The 18193-nt window shown below is 46.2% G+C and overlaps 1 long non-coding RNA gene across 1 annotated transcript in view; it reads right to left on the reverse strand.

Moving 5' to 3' along the window:
- Positions 1-4488: 4488 nt before the first annotated feature.
- The window catches only part of LOC142601903 (uncharacterized), a 31100-nt gene continuing 17395 nt past the window's right edge, over positions 4489-18193 (reverse strand). The window contains exons 2-3 of the long non-coding RNA XR_012835476.1: positions 5391-5622; positions 4489-4583 (exon numbers count right to left, since the gene is read on the reverse strand). This is a non-coding gene — a long non-coding RNA (uncharacterized LOC142601903). The remainder of the gene's footprint in view (positions 4584-5390; positions 5623-18193) is intronic.

Raw genomic sequence — 18193 nt, forward strand, 5'->3', positions numbered from 1 at the left:
GACTGCAACTTCTGGACAGTAGTGTAACGTAATAATCTATTCAGCTGTTGAGTTATCAGAGCAAAAAGGGGGGGGGAAAGTATTTTCTTTATAAAGACGGTGTCACTGTTGTGTGTTTGCTGTAGCCTAACAGGTTGGACCAGACAGGACTGTTGTTTTAAATAATTTCTTGAAATTTGGTTATCTTTGTCAGGGGGAAAGCACCTCTCCCTGCCAGCTTTTACATGAAATTTTTTTTTTGTCATTAACCCTGTCAGTCCCACAGGTAAAATCCAGGTGAAGTAGAAATGCAACAGGGATGCCCGACATCTGAGCAGACATCATTCCCTGGACAAAAAGCAAAGCATCTTCTGTCTCTTTCTTGGGCTCCTCCCTGCCCAGGTGCGTGTTTCGTGCCTTTCGGCAGGATGGCAGTGCTCGCCGTGCATCCCTGGGGCTGCCAGTTCTTGCAACAAAGGGTTACAAGAGCTAAAACCCTTCCCATTTGCCTGAGTTGTAAAAAGCAGCTCTCACCTCCTGTGTATTATATTTTCCTTGAAAACAGACACGCTAAAAATGCTTACCCCAGTGAGAATGTGCCTGTGTGTTTACACGAGTGTGTGTATATATATGTATGTATGTATATACACACACATATATTTGGTTACTAGTAATAGAAGGGACAATTAATCACCCTCTAGAGTGATTGTTTTTAATACTAAAAGGCTATTAATCAGGAAAATGTTACCCTTTGAACAAGATGTTTATACAGTCAACATTATGGGTTGGTTTTTTCCCCCTGGTGCTAAGCTGCCTGCTAAAGCAGAGCAGAAATCGGGTTTATAATCTCTTACATTGGAACTTTGTTCTCCAAGTTGGACAACAATTTTGGCTGGAATTTGGACGGAATGTACGGGAGTTGTTGCCTGGCTCTCTTTGGTTTCAAGGGTACTTAGGTGTTCAAAACCCAAATGTCTGGAAGCATTTAGATGCCTAAAAGACATAAACAGACATCATGTGCAAATTTCAGAAACCCCACCTTCTGCTGAAAAAATACCAAGGGGCACCTAATTTCATTTTAACGTAACTAAAAGACCTTCAAAATCTGTCCCTAAATCTCCTGCACTCCTTTGGAAATTTGTCCTTGGAGCCTTTCAGCTTGAAAACTGCTTTTAGAGAAGGAATAATATGGCAAATTTTAATCCAAGCTTTTATTTCCCACTGGAGAGAATGGCTCATATCCTGTAGTGAGTGGGAGGCCAGCAGAAAAAATACGGGGAGGACCGTGGTGGGAGTGCGAGGGTGCAGTGAAGCAGCTGGGGTTGGGTCAGTGGCGGGGGGAGGCAGGAGAAGGGCTGCTGGCAGCTGCGGGGTAAGCATGGCGGGACCAGGGAGCCTCAGCAGCAGGGGAAACCCTGGCTTGGCCTGAAGCGGGGCTCCTGGCTGGCCCAGAGGGAAGACACTAAGAGGTGGCCTTGGGAGAAAGGAGAGGATGGGATTGAAATCCTGCATAGGCAGAGGCTGGCGATGGCAGGGGAGAGCAGTGGGACAAACACACAGCCTCTTGGTGCAGGCAGAGTTGCAGAGAACAGCCCGGCTATCCTAGCGAAGTGTGAACGCAGACCCCAGTGGGTTTGTTTCAGAATCTGCATTAGGAGTTATTTCACAGCTTGTGAAGCCAATGGGAACAGGCGTCACCCATCTGTATGCGCTACTATCAGCATCCCCTTAGCAGGGATGTGGCTCCTGGGGCACAGACCCTTCCCCGCTACCCCGTGTTGCTCCCACAGGACTCCCCTCTCTCCTTTTCCTCCTGGGAACTTCTCTCAGCTAATTACATTCCAGGCTGTTGAGGAGCTCCGTTTCCACTCAGCTCCCCCACCTCCCCAGCCAGCAGGGCTCCGGAGCGGGGGTACCCCCTGGCAGGCAGCACCCAGGGCAGGCAGCCCCTCTCTGCCCCCCACCCTGCACCCCTGAGCAGCTCTGAAGAAGAGCTCAGGAGGAGAAAGTGGGGACAGTAGTGAGAGGGGTGAGACAGGAGCTGGGCTCTGGTGTTATTAACCCCTCCGTAGCTGGTGCCTTCTCACAGAAACCAAGCCTCCTATGAGATGGGACAGGCACCTTTCCCTTCCTGAGGAGGAGGAGGAGGCACGTAGCAAAAATAGAGTAGAAAGCCTCAGATAGCTGATGTGTTTGCTCCACTCAGTTCTGTGTTTAAGTAGAAAATCTCCAGATCAGAAGGGAAACACAAGGTGTGAAGAGAATCATCACTCCTTAAAAAGATGAATGGGGGAAAATATTTCCTTTTCGGGAGCCATTTCATCATAGGGATGATTGCAGCTAGCACAGCGCTTACCCGGGAAGGTACCACTCTCTTTTTATAAACTTCTTTCATTTCCTTCTCTCCGTCATCACCATCTCAGCAGCAAGGCAGCCAGCATGCGCTGCTAAAGCCTGTGAGGGGAGATGGGGTTGCAAGGGATGGCTGGCATCATTTTCAGGGTGACTGGGAGTCCTATAACTTAATTTTTCTCACAGGACATTTCAAACAAGAAATGCACACAATCCCTTCAGGGAGTTCTTTGTCACAAGACCTAATGGGACAAAGGTTGGATGCTGTACATCAAGAGATCCAGGGGTTTAACAACAGATATTAATTTTTACAGTTTGCAAGGAATACAATCCTTTGCACTTCAGTGTTTAAATCAAGATCTTTTTTTTTTTTTTTTGAATGAGGGAAGAAGCTTTCCCCAGGAGCAGCTGCTCACACCGTGCTGTGGCGTTATCTTTGAAGGACGCTGCTAGTGGCAAGGCTAACGGACTAAAGGAACCACTGGCCGGATCCAGCAGGACAACTCCTCCATGTGAGACCCTCCATGGTGGCAGCTTTCCAGTGGCCCGTGCCATTGAGGCCCACTGGTGGGAGCAGAAAAGGCTGCCCAGAGAGAGGTGTCGCACCTTTGCAGGCCTGCAGGCAGCCCTCTGTGCCCTCCCATGGAGGTGCATTGGCGTCCAGGGCTCTGACAGAAACGCTGCAGTGAAGCCGCTCAGCCAGGCGGTCTCCTGCCTCGCTGGGGGTCCTCTTCACTTGGTTTGCTGCTATTGTGGTAATCCCAGCAACGGGGGAGAGAGGTCCAGCTGAGAGGCAGCTGCTTGCTCCTGAAATCCTCCCAAAAAATCCCCGGGTTGACTTTCTGCCAACGCAGGCCCCTTTACTCCAACATTCAGCCCAATCCCTTCCCATGACATAGGATGATCTTAGGGAAATTCAGCCTGGGGTATCCTACAGGGCCTCTGACCACTGCCATTCCCATGGGAAGGGGAACTGTTAGAAATTCATCTGAAATTGCCCTCTAAACACGTAGTTGTAGGTCCAAGCAAATTTCTGTAAGAGAGTAAAAATGTTTAGATTGGTATGTCCATACACACATGTGGGAGTGGAGAAAATCGTCTTATTCACATCCTTCTGACGTACATGGTGATCACTCTGCTGAAATCCCTGGAAATTCCCTTTGTTGTAAAACCGGTACAAGAAGGCTCAGGCCCAGTGTTTCTGTCAGCACACCCCTAAGGCATAGCACAACTCATCAGGACTCTAGTGCCAACCTTTGATTTTATGCTCTCTCTTCCATTCATTCCAAATATAATCTGGAAATCTCAAATGCTAGTGATCTCAGGGGGAGGAGAAATCAAAATTAGTTCCTCACTATTATTTGTCTAAAGGAAAACCTGCAACGCATGAAAACCTGGAAAAGAAAAAAATCAATGAAACCTCAATTTGGTGTCAAGTGAGGGATTAATCACTAACTAAAAGAAACAATTTTAGAAAACGCCATGACCTAGTACCTCTTAAAATCACAATTTAAAAAAAAAAAGCTACGTTCCTGTCTGCCTTGGGCTTTTCCCTTATTAAACACCAAAAGCATTAAATACAGATGCATTTTCCCTACACCCCCCAGCCAGCACTGAGCACAAGGGATGGATGGTGCTTCTCAACAGACAACTTGTTGGTACCCTCTCACAGCCACTGCCCCATCTGAGGACAGCTGAAACCTTGCACCAAATTCTCAGTCATCGGACCAAATCTTTATACTGTGGTCATCGTCTTCTCAGTTACTTTGGTGTAAATCTAGAGTTTACACTGATCCAAACCTGCTCAGAGGCACTGGAAGGTTCTGGATTAATATCAAGCACAGGCATCTGCTTCCTGCTGTTTCTGTGCCTGTGGTATCAATAGGGATTTTGAAAATTATTATTTCCGTACAGGCTATGATGACTTAGAAGGAGCAGTTATAGCCTGTTGTGCAAATGTGAACAATACTCGCTTTTTTAAAAAGTGGATTTTTCATATGACAGGAACTAATGGCCCTTTCAGAGCAGTTACGGTCTATCTTGTCAATTTGGTTTCTATTCATGCATGCTAAGTGAATTTTTATAGCCGAACTAGGAGTCCTTAAAAATGGGCCTTATATTGGAAATGCAGATGTGACTTACTGTGAGTTGTGCTAGGAGAGCATCCCTGCCCCTGGGGAGCCAGAGCCGGTAAATCAGAATTCCCCTTCTCCGTGCACATAACGTGACTCCCAGGCACTCTTTCATCTGCACTGAGAGGCAGGAAGGAGAGGCAGAATTAGCCCCTCATTACAATAATGTTTCTCACACTTTCTCCAGCTACTCTCTGCAGGCATTAGTAGAGGGGCCCCGGCTGCCAGAAATGCTGAACACCTCCAGTTAAAAGAAATCAGAGAGCAGGGTGCTCAGCAGCTCTGAAAATCAGACTCACAGACCTTTAAACAAAGGCTTTTATACTAAAAAAAAAAAAAAAAAAAAAAGAGACAAACTCACCTTAACTTTACTCTTTACTGTGAGAGCTTTGTTGTGAAAGAAAATTGTATATTTTTCGAGACTATCTATCTGATTTCTCTTACTGCTTCCCCACTATAAACTGTACTGCATATATACTCACATCAATACATTTACCTGCCTGCTTCACAGTGGGAAAGAAAATGAAGCCATCTCAATCATTTTCACATTCACTAATAGAGAAAACTGATGGTCTTCCCATTCAGTGCCAATTAAAATGTGAAATGTGGATAATCTGATCTCCACTAAATATTCCAATCACCTACATTGTCCAGAGTGGATACATCTCCATACTCAGTGGCAACCTGAACCTTTTCTAAGACTGGAAAAAGCAAGAGAACAGAAGCTATATGATCTCATTACTTATTTATTTAAAATGTTGTAGCCGTGCCTCCCTTCATCCCTTGGCTCCTTACCCAAAACCTGTGTAATGAGCAACATCACAGGACCTAACCATCAGCAGGCACGACAGCTCCACTAAAATGAAAGCATTTATACTGATTTACAGCAGCTGAGGATCTGCCACAGCACATCCAGGGAATACCTACCTCTCCAGAAAAAAGATACACCTCTGACAATGTCTTCCCAAGGTACTTCTCACAGATCCCATGCCGTAGTGGAGCAGGAGCCATCCCCACCCCAGCTTCTCCTTCTGTCTCCATTGCTGCACCGGGTGCCTAACCACCTTGTCCTCATCAGAGAGGCTCTCATCTGAAAAGGCATGGAGCCAAACCTGGCACGAACCGATCAGATTTGTACAAAGGAAAATCTTGACAGCATCTGTGAATAGAGTTTAAGAGAAAGGAACAAAATAATACCACATATGTTAACAGATTGAAATGGTAGCTATGGTGACCACGGACAGACAAAGAACAAACCATTTTGACTGAATTCAGCCAATTCTTTCTGACAACAAACTGCAAGTATAAAGCAAACTTTTTAAAATCTCTAATGAAATCATTATAACAAATCCATTTGGCTCTGTTTGGCTTGTTTGCTTTTTAAATTTCAGTTTCAGCTATTACATTAAACCTATTAATCATTGATGTAGTCAAATACTTTCCACCGACTAAAAATGGGGATTTTCTCACTGTAAAAAAAATTATTTTTCATTGTTTACATTTAAAAAAAAAAAGGCAAGGAATAGTTATTGTAAAATGACAGGCATTCATAATTCAGAGCATTTTCTTGTGCATGAGAGAGTGTCTGGGTTTTGTAGAATTAAAGGCTTGTTTATAAAAGTTGGATTACTTTCCCTATCCTGATATGCAGCGTAGCTATGAAAAATTACTGTCCTGTTTATTGTGTATTACAGTGTCAAACGTCTCAGAGTCTCTTTTCTCCAGTGTGCCAGCCATTTTTTCCAGGAGCTGATGCTCAGCGCTCTCCCATCGAGGGCTGGCCAGTTGTGCCTTGGGGAACGACGCAGGAGAGCACGGAGCTGAGCTATCGAGGGACAGTAGAGCTGCCTGCTGAGAACCAGCGCTGGAAATACACAGGCAGGAGACAAGGAGGGTTACTCCAGTGCCAGCACAGCATAAGGCTGCTTGAAGGGATGCGGAGCTGCTAGCTTGCTTGCAAACTCCCACCCCAAGAGGCTTGAAGAGGCTGGAGGAGGCTCTGCAGTGAATGTCACGATGGAGACTGGCATATCACCTGCTGTGGAGGATCCCAAGCACACCCCGATGGAGACCTTGCTGCCTGTGGCCACTCAGATTTAGCCTGGAGACCGCTTTGGTATGAGCAAAACAAGTGATGCTGCCCCTGCTCACCCTGCCATCACCCAGCCACGGTCTCTGGGTATAGTTTCAGAGCACAACACAAAATCTTACTTCTATGCTGTAGAAAAGCTGCTGTCATTTCCCTGACTGAGTGCTTAATATTTAACTCGGTGTGTTCAGTACCTTCTGCAGACTGTAAAATTCATAACAATATAGATTTGCAATGTAGCTATGCTTTTGATGCTCCAAAAGCAATAACTTCAAATTTCTGAAGTGCACGAACATTCTCAGCTCTACTCTCTCATTTTCGTCTGCTGAAGTTCATCATTCTTTTAAGAATAAAACAACAAAAAAAAACTATCACAGAAGTGTCCCCCATAAAAAAGCTGCTCCCTTTATCTGTCCGCTGACTGGGGCTCTGCCTTAGCCTTGTGTAAATTGAATGAAGTTCCCGGCTATGCCTTCACTGCCTGCGTGACGAAGGGCACTTCACCGTCCATCTCTGTTCTTCCGTTCCCCGTACGCTAAAACAGGACCAGCTTCAACGGCTTTCACTTCTGCCTAGCGTGGCCATTCCCTGTGTTCTCCACCCACTCGCTTTGCTTTCGCTCTTGCCAGTGCAGAGGGCAGGTCCTTCGGGACTCCTCCTTACTCCGTGTGGGTACCCCAAGAGTAGAGCTGAGCGAGGGCGAGCACGTGTGTTCCCTGTCTTTTGTAAAGGGTTGGCCAGAGGAATAAGCATTCGGCCGCACACAGCCTCACCTGCTCAAGCTGTTTGCTTTAGCTGTGGCTCGAATGCAGCAGGAGCACGTGGAGGGAGAGAAGAGGGAAAAAGAAATAGCACTTTTTCTTTCGGTATTGCCTAGAAGCAGTAAAGAAATGGTTACTTTGATTTTACGTGCAGTAAACCCTCACTAGATGGCTCCTTACAGCAAGTAAATATATTCCCCACAGAAAGAACACTGATGTGCATAATCTGTGCGAGAGCAGAGATAGCGTGATGCTGACTGGGCTTTATCGCTGGCTGGGCTTTTTACAGGGAAGAGCAGTATATAACACGGCTGTGGGTGGGTGAGCAAGTGAGCATTTATACGAATTACGAATGACACTGCTCTGTGAGTTGTCAACTGAATCAGATGGGCACGGGCATCTCAGGCACATCAAAAATGCCTCTTGCCCTTTTCTGTAGGTTTTTAAATTAATCCGTTTCATATTCAGCTTTCAAATTCAGAAAGTGGAACTGGGATGCGGTCAAGGGTACCAGCAGTGGAGATCCTGGGGGGGAAACAGCTGATGCCAGCAGCTGAGGTGATAGATGGTATTAAGGCTGAAACCCCAAATGTCATGCAATCACTCCTAAACCAAAGAAGTGACACTCACTTCTGAAATGCCACCCCCCTTACCATCACAAGAAGACATTATTTGTAATGTGTGTATTGGCAGGATGTTCGGGGCAGAAGAACAAAAAGAAATGAGCTGTCATCTGCAGTTAACCTCTCGTTCATACATCACCGTGTGCACTCGGTGGTTCGAGGTTATGCAAGTTGATTGTGCTCTCATTAAGGAGCAGTGTTAATTGGTGTCTATTCTGCATTGAGATAAACATGTACATTACGCGTTAAAAGTACTGCAGGCTGTGAAGGAGCTGTATGATATACAAATGCATATGGGCCCTGCGTAAGGAACTACAGGGAGAGATTGTGTAGTGAAATGAGAGGTCTGATTTCAATCCGTGAGCGATTTCAATCTGGGCAGCCCACGTCCCTGCAAGACGGCCTGGCGCTCACTCCGCTGGCAGAGCTCTGCCGCCATCCCTCTGGCTCCCCACGCCGGCTCTTGCCGCATCCCCGAGCGCTCTGCTACAGCCCACCCTTCAAGGTGGATCAGCAGTGATTTCAGTTTCCCTTAAACCACCAGGCTGTAAGCTCTGGCCATCAGCAGCTCGCATGCGATTTCACCGTCTGTGTGGCAGGGCAAGCAGATGCAGCAGGAGATGTTGTCCATCCCCACATAAAATGTCCCTGCTCAGGAGTCAGTGGCAGGGGAGCTGGGTCTGCTTCTGGTCTCCCTGTCAGCTGCCCTTACGGCTTTATCCAGTCTCTTCCCTCCAGAGTTCCCCTCTGCCCACGTACCGGCATGGTGCTCACTCGGGATGAGCTCAAGTGCACAGATCTACCAGCCTCATCTCTCCTGGTGAGGGAGAGAAGACAAGGTCTGAAATAGTGGCAAACTTGCACATAGTGAAAAGACCTTTTTTTTTTCCCCCCAATGACTGCTGAAAATCAGCACCGATAAATACCCTGAACCAGGTCATAATCAACACACAACATTGATGCAAATATATGGATTAGAGAATTATGGCAATTACATTAAATAACTTGCTGGAAAATTTTCATTATAAATGCTCAAAAGAAGAGAGTCACATCTCTCATAAGCAAGCATAAGCCATGCCAGACCAATGCAAGAATTTACTAATAAAATAATATTTGATCATCTAATTAATGTAGCTGTTATCTCCCCGTAACAACTCGGGGCTTAGAGCTTTTAGACTGTAAAACGTTTTGTCTCATGGTTTAAAAAAGAGTAGCACTCGACAGACTTTTCTTTTCTTAGTAGCGTTCCCTTGAAATGCGGTTGTTTACTTCAGGCCTTGAAAGCTGGATTAAGAGAGGAGATTGTTTGCTTTAAATTATACACACAAATTTTATTGTCGTTGCTTCTGCCACTAACAAGCTATTTAATAAATGTCAAAGTGGCAAAGCTCACCGATGGCAAAAGTGAAAGGGTCAAACCAGTGAATCCAGAACTAATATTGAGATTTTTCTCTCTTTTCATGAACAGTACTTGCGGCAGGCAGCATTAAAGTGCTTCCAGCTTTCATAGCAACCAGGAGGAGCAGCTCATGAGTCAACCCAAAGAGGAAATATGTCATCGCCCAGTGAGTCTTTGAGATATGCAAAACCATCCATGTGTCTACGGCATCCAGGGAGGAACTTTTATAATATTGGTTGTAGTCAGCAGTTTATTGACACAGTCCTGGGTGTGGGCAAGTATCTCGATGACTGAGGCTGTGATTTCCCCCACATCGCTGAGCGTTTCACGCCATGGCTCTCATGCTCCTCCTTTCCAAAACAGGAAGGAGATGAGACGTCTTTTTTTTGCTAGATGCTAGAAAGACCCAACTAAGTCCTCGTGGTTGTACCTTGAGTTCTAGCGTTCCTCTCCATCCTCCCTACTGTGCTCACTACACCAAAGAAAGGGTAGGGCTCTTATCTCAGCTTTCTGGAGTTCCAGCCCTTCTGCAACTGAAGGAAAACAAACAAAGAAAAAAATAATCAGCTTCATATGTTTTCTTGCCTGTGTAAATTATGCATCACACTCATTATAGGAAAAAGGAAGACACAGATTTGGAAATCAGTTGTGGGTCCCTCCATTTTTCTTACAATCATGCAAGTGTTACAGCTATATACACAGGGGACTTTCTTTTTTCATGCAGCTTTACACCAAAATAAAGGCCTCAGTTGTTCTAGTTGGTGATTAGACTCAATGTTATGCCTCTGGGAATGGGAAGCACAGGGACTCAGAGGAACAGAAAACTTAATGAGTTCTTTATTTGAAGAAGGGAAAATTTTTCAAAATGTTTTCCAGAGCTCACAGGAGGGATTTGGAGACTCTTCCGTCTTTGGGAAGATGCAGCTCTTCCAGGTGAAAAAATTATATCCCTTTTCTACTGAGCAGCAGCCCCTCACCAAAGGTTGCCTGCCCTCCGAGCCCATGGCTGACCTGCGATGCACATACTCTCTCACTGGCTAAAATGAAGTCGTTTACCCTTATGTAGTTTACTAGATCTTTTTATTACTATGGCTCGTACTGGCATGTCTCCCTGCAGGACTTGGATTGCACAGTAGGATCACTCAGAAACCAATTTTCAGTTGCACAACAAGCTCCAGAGACAAGGAATACGGCCAGTGAATTTGTATGCACTTGCCTTGGAGTGGAGCTAGCAAGTGGCCCATGAATGAGGCTCAGGAGGCCCATTTTGGGCAGGCTCCTGTAGCCAGGACTGACCCAGGAACATCGGAGCTCAGAGTGGAAACTGCTGCACCATGGGCCAAAGGGCCAGGGACCCTGCCCAGCAGGAGCAGACAGAAAATACTGTTCTCTGGAAATATCTTCAGGTGGTGTGGGGTTTTGGGTTTTTTTCAAATTGGAATATTTTATGTAATGGAGTAAATAAAAATGAAACCCAACCTCAGAACTGCTTACAGAGCAACTGGGCAGCTGGCAGAGTGTCAGTGAGGCTGGTCAGTGGCTCCCCACTGTCACCCCGAGGCAGAACCTCCCGGTGCTGCCAGGTCTGTGACACCTACCCAGGGAAAACACCTCAGAGGCCACAAACCCCAGAGCCAACTTGCCCAGTGCAGAGGCCATAGGTCAGCCCTAGCTACGAAGCAGCTCACCTCACAGCATCACCTGCATCCCGGGACCCTGCCATCGCTGCTGCTGGGACACAGCACTTCCAGCCCTGAGGCATCTTGTTTGGTAGGACCACCCATGGGCATCTACTGAAGATGACCCCATTGCCAGCTCTGTCTACTCTAGGAGGTAAAGGCGTGATGGTAAAAGCTACTGGATACCTTATTTTATCCGAGTTCAGATGTCCCTAAAGGAGCGAGCTCTGCCTGGTGCTTCCAAGTGCACTCAAGCCTGCCCATAAAAGAGGACAGGCAAAATAATAATGTTGCACAACACTAAGAATAATAGAAGTGGTCACCCACTGTATTTGGGCTGCTAAGAAGCTCTTTTGAGTAAATGAAACACAGAGCACAAGAAAAATGCACTCACCATACATGATAGTGTCTCCTGGGCTGCCTTATACCGAGATGAAAAAGAAAAAATTACCCATGCGAAGCTCACATCGTCTATAATCTGCAACGCATTTGGGCAGGGGAAGGCCAGCCTTAACCCACACCATGTGCGTTCGCCTTTAAACTCAGCATCATCGGGGCTCAGCCAGCCTGTGTGCCATCCTGCCTGTCCTGGATTCCGCACTTCCCTCACGGATTCGGTGTTTCTCTCCGCGTTCACAGCTGAATCACTCTTGCATCAGCAGCGTCGCTGTGGGTAGTGTTCCCTCTCTGGGGCAGGCAAGTGGCGAGACCTCCAACCCAGCTGCGCTCGAGCCGGCAGCGGTGCAGGATCTATTCCAGGATGCTGTGTGAGACTTCTGCAGGGCATTTTTTTTAAAATCCTGAATTAAAACTTAAGCTTCAAAGGCATAGATCTAGGGGGGTCTCTTCATGCGGATACTGTATTTCCTGGAACAGATCCTTTAATTTTGTAGTGAGCCAGAGTTGAAGACATTTGTATTCAAATCCTTATTTAGGCTCTAATGCTTTTTAGTATTGGATATAGGGATTTTAGACTGGAAATGGCACTCTTGACTTTACTATCACCCCAAACAGACAATCAAAATTTAAGCTGCTATTTCTTTTCCAGCCTTCTTATGCTGCTCCCAACACTCTCTCAGAAATTGCAATTATTCTGCCGCATCTACTCTACTAATAAAATTTATTCTGCTCTGTGTTTTCTCCCCCATTTTCTTCTCAAGTCTTACACCATCAAATAAAATCAAGTTTTTCATTTGTGAAGTGGTTATCAGCAGCTCAGGTTCTACTTACAGTTCTTTGAACAGGCTACAGTGACGCAAGATGGGTAGAAATGTAACATAATGTCATATACAGTGGCGCAACCTCCAAGCATCATTTTGTATGGGATGTCCCATAGTAGCCCTGTGCTTTTAGGGGGTTTTTTATCCTTGCTGATGATAAAGTAGTGGTTATGATAATTTTGCTGGATGTTAAAAATAGACATGATCTAGTCGAAATTCATGTCACTCGTGGCAGCTCACCTCATCATTTGCAATCCTGTCTGAACACAACAGGACTTTGTCATCTCAAAGGGCCCCTGTAGAACGGCCCTCACTTAGGGCTCTCTCAGGGCTTTACAAGCTCACGTTATGCTGTTGTGTGCCAGGTTTCGGTACGAAATAATAGCTAAAAACCACGGAGATGTACATCCCTGGGCTCTTACAGAGGCAAGGGCAGAAGGCACCTGCAAATTCCAGTCCAGGCACAAGACCCCGTCCCTCTAAAAATGCACCGACTGAAACTTCCTACAAGGGGTCAAATGCATTTAAATTCTTAACTGTGCACAAAAGGTATGTTGAATAAGCACAAAGGATGTGTTTGAATCTGAGTTTATTTCCCAATTTGCTCATCTGTGTTTTTGCTGGTGGCTTAGGAGCAGCAGCTTTTGTAAGCTATCCAGCAAAGGATTTGTTCTCAAGCATACTTCCACACAGGGGTCCCTTTGGTGTCCATAGGATGCTGTGCACCTCCTCCGCTCCCAGGTGTGCAGGTTTTTTCCCAAAATGTTCACATCTGTGCTAGGATGCATAGGCAGAGCATCAGCAAACACTTCATTTGCAGGCCTGGGGGAGTTTTGTTTCATAGGCTGGCATTGGCCTTAAAAAAACCCAACAACCCACATCATTAAGGCTGAGCTGGAAACTGGCTGTATGGTCCATTTGCAGAAAACAGGGACTCCAAAAAACTGGGGAGTGGGGAGGAAATCAAATGTCATTCCCAAAAGGCAACAGACATCAGCCATTTACATGGTCTCACATTCCCTTATCTAAAAAGAGTAACAAACACACACCTTCAAATAAATAAAACACACAATCCCGTTCAATGCTTTTAGATCTGGGGAAAACTGCAAAAAGTAGTTAGGAATAATATTTCATACTCTCAGCATGTGGACGCTCACTGCTTTGGTAGCAGCTTTCCACGAGCGCTCCAGCTAACAAGCTTGCCACAGAATGGTCTTTGAGCAGCAAATTTTAAAAGGAGCCCTAGAAAATATTCCTCAGAAGACAATTTGGAATAACTAATCATAAAAAAAAACCCTGCACTGGACACCTAATTTAGGAGCTCTGATCATCCCTCAGCAGCTAGAAATCTAGCACTTCATCTGCTTGTCCAGTCAGAACAAATGCGTGTAACTCACAGTAACCGCTCAGTAAGTTATTGCTCACCAATATCATGTGCTGCAAGTCGGGGTTTGCTTGCAGAAAAGTCATAAGTGAGAAAAAGCATATGTGTCTGTGTGTCGGGGGGGTTCCCTCGAGTAAATTATTTACTATGAATTACTTACCCAGCCCTAGATTTTAATTGATAATTTTTCCCTTGATGTGCTTCATATAAAGGAAATGTTAGCATTAACCAAAGCTAATCCACGGCACAGTTGGGAAGGGGATTATTTTGCCAATGATTGCTTCCTTTAAACATGGAATTGTGATCAAAGCAATATGGTTCTGATTTTTTCCTCTATTTTTAGCTTTGTAGTATGGTTTTTCTTAATAGCAAGTTACTGCTATAAGCATGCTGTGAATTTCCAATATAGCAAAGCTTTAATAATTTGCAGCCATAATTGTTCCTGCTTCAGTCTCCAATTCAATTTGGTGTGGAATTCCCATCTCCCAACGCAAAGCTTAACTCGACGGTATCTGTGTGAGACAGACTATGAAACTAGTCTGGTATAATGGACTTCATTAAGGGATAGTCAAATTATTTTCATCTGTAATCTATTTTAAATGGAAAAAAGGGCTTTTGAATAAATACTTTTCCTTCAAAAGTTATTAATTTCTGTGGGAAAGAGGGGATGGTTGTCGCTCGTTTCTTTCCTTTCTTTTATAAAAGGTTTGAAAATTATTTTCTGGTTGAGTTATTTCTTTGGTTGAAATAACAAATATTTAAGCCAGGATGGAAACAGCATCTTTTTATTTTACTGAAGAGTCAAACTGTGCTAGGAGCTTTCCCCTTTTTTTGCCTGCCCGGCTGTAGCCTCTTCTGATGCTAAAAGCTAAGCTCCTGGGCTGACGTGAGGAGCATCACCCACCTCCAGACCTCGGTGGCCATTTGTTTGCCCAAGTGCAGATTTGGTGGCCTCAAACCATTTTTTAGTCAGGCCTCAAAGTAGCAAGCTATTTGATGCTAGCACGGAGATCTGGTTTTAAGAGGCAGCCTGCATTGGCACAAGACCCGTTAACCCTAACCTGAACTGCGTACACGCATAGACTAATAACAGGTTGGTGGAGAGTCTTATTCAAGCCCTGCACATGAGAGTAAATTACTCCCTTGATGAATAAAAGCCATTACTTAGTATTTAGCATCATAGCAAGAAGCCTCTTTGGCCTGTTCCTAACAGAGATGTTACAGTTAATTTAGTGTAAAATTATCACCTGCTGTACAATATAACAACAAACTGCAGTCAAATAATCTCTTAATAAATGAAAATGTGTAATAAACTGTGTCAGCACCGCAGAGACTTGGCAAGGTTGAATACCCTAAAGGTACCAATCCAAACAAATTCACCATACAATATATGGCCTGTGTCATTCCTGGTTCTTATCAGAGATGATTCATCTGGGAATCCTTGGCACGGAGTTTTACCTCTAAAGGCCAGGCAGTTGTTACAATGATATAATTTCTGCCACATTAATTAAATATAATGCCTGTAAGCCCCTTTACAGGGGTCTATAAATTCATTGTAAACATGTGCTGTAGATGGGCATACGTAAGCTATGGAACAAAATAAACATTCAGTCAACTTCCTCTCCATTGCAGAGCAGGGAGAGAGGTCAATCAATCACCGTGCCAAAAAACCCACAAACGCCCAAAGGTAAGCCTAACGTTGCTTCTGCCACACGTTAAAAATACATAGATATAGACAGAAATCTGGGTGTCTGTCAGAGGAAAAGCCAGAGGGAGCACAAGCCCAGCATGCGTGAGTCGGCCGCAGCAGGCAGGAGGACAAGCCGCTGCCCTTGCTGCCTGCAGGCTGCCAGCTCCATCCGTGGTGTATGCGGCCGATAAAGGCACCCCAAGTCACTGCAGTTCAGCACGTTCCTCTGCTGGCTTCTTCTGACTGCAGGAGAGCAGCGGATATGTTAGGGGTTGCTAAAAATCTATCTTGCACTAATTTGCTGGGGATTTAAATGCTCCTCCTACCTGGTATGAAGAAAAATAAGAGGGGAAAACAAAAGGGAAAATGAAGCCAAGCGAACAAGAGCTGGGTAACACTTTCTGCAGTCAGCCAGACATTGAGTAGCTTGTCGGAGGTCCAGGCTGAGCAGAAATAACAGACTTTCTGCTGCATTACGTGAGAAAGTTAGGGAGGAGCTTCCCCGCCGCCGTGCTGCCCTGGGAAGAGGAAGGCAGGCTGCTCAGCGGGCAGGAGCAGCAGAGGTGCTGCTTGCCCAGAACTCAGCCCACCCTTTTCGAAACCACAAAGGGACCTTCAGGCTCTGCCTTTCTGTGCCCTGACCCCATGCTCGCTGCTTTAGCGAGTGCCAGGAGCTTGGTGCCTCTCCGCCGTGCAGGTGAGAGGCTGTTTGCTGGCGTGCAGAGCAAGTTGTCTTCTCCTGGAGCTCGCCCAGGGCACACACATCTCCAGAGCCTCTGACTCCCGCCTCTGTTCCTGGAGAGAGCCTGAGGGAGGGAGCGCTGCAGCACAGGCCGCTCACACTTTCATGCTGTACTTGTCCTTGTTTTGTTTCACATAGTTCACAAGGCAAGAGCGAGGGACAGCTGGTGACAGCTGAAAACGACGTAGGGTCAGGGCAGGACACAGCAGGATGCAGCTACCAAGCAGGAATTTTAGATACAAATCACCATCAGGAGCCATTTTTTTCCCAGAAACACTAGTCAAATTTCAAAAAACTGAAAAATTACTTTTGTTTGTGTGCAATGTCTCCTATATAGGCATTTCTGATCCCATTCCCACTAACGCAGCAAAGCCCATGCTGTATAATAGAGTCCAACTAGAATAACGGCTTCACTGGGGACAAACTGGGAGCTGACTGGCACCCTGCGCCAGCCCATTGAAGGGCTGCACGTTGTGCAGGTCAGCACTGAATTCAGAGTTTGTGTTAGGCATCCTCCGCTAGCCCCTTTGTAATGCAGCCCTCGCTGGTACAAACGACCCTGGTCCAGCAGTATTTCCAACCTCGGTCCAGTACCATGGGCAGCAGGAATGACCCTTCCAGTCTACCAGCTCACACCTATCTTCCAAACTGTTGGTGGTGTCCTTACGCAGGGAATTGTGCCCCAAAACCGCTTTGGTCCCCACCTCTCTGCAGTACCTTCTGCAGAAGATCTATGGAGCAATTTGTCTAGAGCTTTCAGGATGAGGAAGGAGGCTGTGCTGACACATAAATTTGGCCAGGCAGCTGGAGGCAAAACAGCACTATTCCAGCCCCTGCCTCCAACAAGATAGCCAGCATCTCTTTGTACATCCAAGATCCTGGCTGGCAGGTTGGCATGACACCACTGGACACCCATAAGAGGCCTGGGTGCCACCACTGCATGGGTGTGAGTGGGGAAGAAGGTCCAGGAGCCCGTGGCGTAACCACATCAACTGCCCTATAGCTCTTATGGAGCACGCATCACACTAGGCAGCACTAAAGGTGGAACAAGTCCCTCACGTTGCTGATACACCTCTCCCCATCGTTAACCTGAAGGGGTTCTCCAGAGGGTGGCAGTTTTCCAAAGACAGGACCACCCAACCTGTGGCAGATGCTGGGCCTCTGAGTCGTGAGGGCCTCCATGAACGGGGCCAGCGGCATCGATTTATTCACATCGCACCACCATGATGGCAAAGCATACATCCAACACAACTTGCCCCTGCATTCCCTCTAAAAGGCTGAGACCGATCATTTAAAAACAAGAAATTAAAATGACAACTGGAGGAGACATCTCCTCCGCCCAGCTCCCTTCTTGGGAAACTCTGTTCCCATATAAACATCGTCTATCGTTAACCTTTCTGGACAACATCCTCGCCAAGCAACGAGAGCGGAGGCTTTTCTTCAAATTGAGTTAAGATGAGCAAAAGATAAATACAGCATTTTTCCTCAATTACATCAAGCATTTTTAACAGATGGGATTATCAGGACATGCCAGCACCTCCTGGTGCGGGAAGGGGCTGTGCGATGGCGGGGCTGGTGGCTCCCAAACTCTGCCCTGCCCAGGGGGGTCTCAGCTTTGCCAGAGGTGGGCAGCGCGGGCATGCCCCTGCTATGGGGGCCAGCTGGCGGCTAAATTGGCCTCAGGGGCAAGCTGAGACGTGAAATGCTCTGTGCTTCAAGTCAGTGTTAAGGTTTTCCTCACTTTTAAGAATACTTTTGATCAAAATGGTGGAAGATTCAGTATTTTGAGCAGCTTGACAGCCGTGCCTCACAGCACAGCCTGTGTCCTGTTGCACTGCCCCACAGCTGCACTCACAGTGGCAAAGGTAACAACAAAAATAAAAATAAGCAGCTTGGTGAATTTTATTTTTTTTTTCCTTATAAGGCTGGGAACAGCCTATATATCCATTTTTATTCATCCAGCGTTTGAGAGGGATCCTGCCCGGCCAGCAGTTTGAGGCGGGCAGGCTGCCGGCCACCGCTTCTCAGAGATGGAGCAAAGAAACGGGCCCAGGTCACCTCCAGCAGGTTTCACTCAGAGCGACGCTGCCTGAAGGAGTGGAGAAAGGGATCTGGGCAGTCAAAGGCTGAACATAATCCTTCA

This window comes from Balearica regulorum, chromosome 5, assembly GCF_011004875.1.
Source record: "Balearica regulorum gibbericeps isolate bBalReg1 chromosome 5, bBalReg1.pri, whole genome shotgun sequence".
NCBI classification, from domain to species: domain Eukaryota; kingdom Metazoa; phylum Chordata; class Aves; order Gruiformes; family Gruidae; genus Balearica; species Balearica regulorum.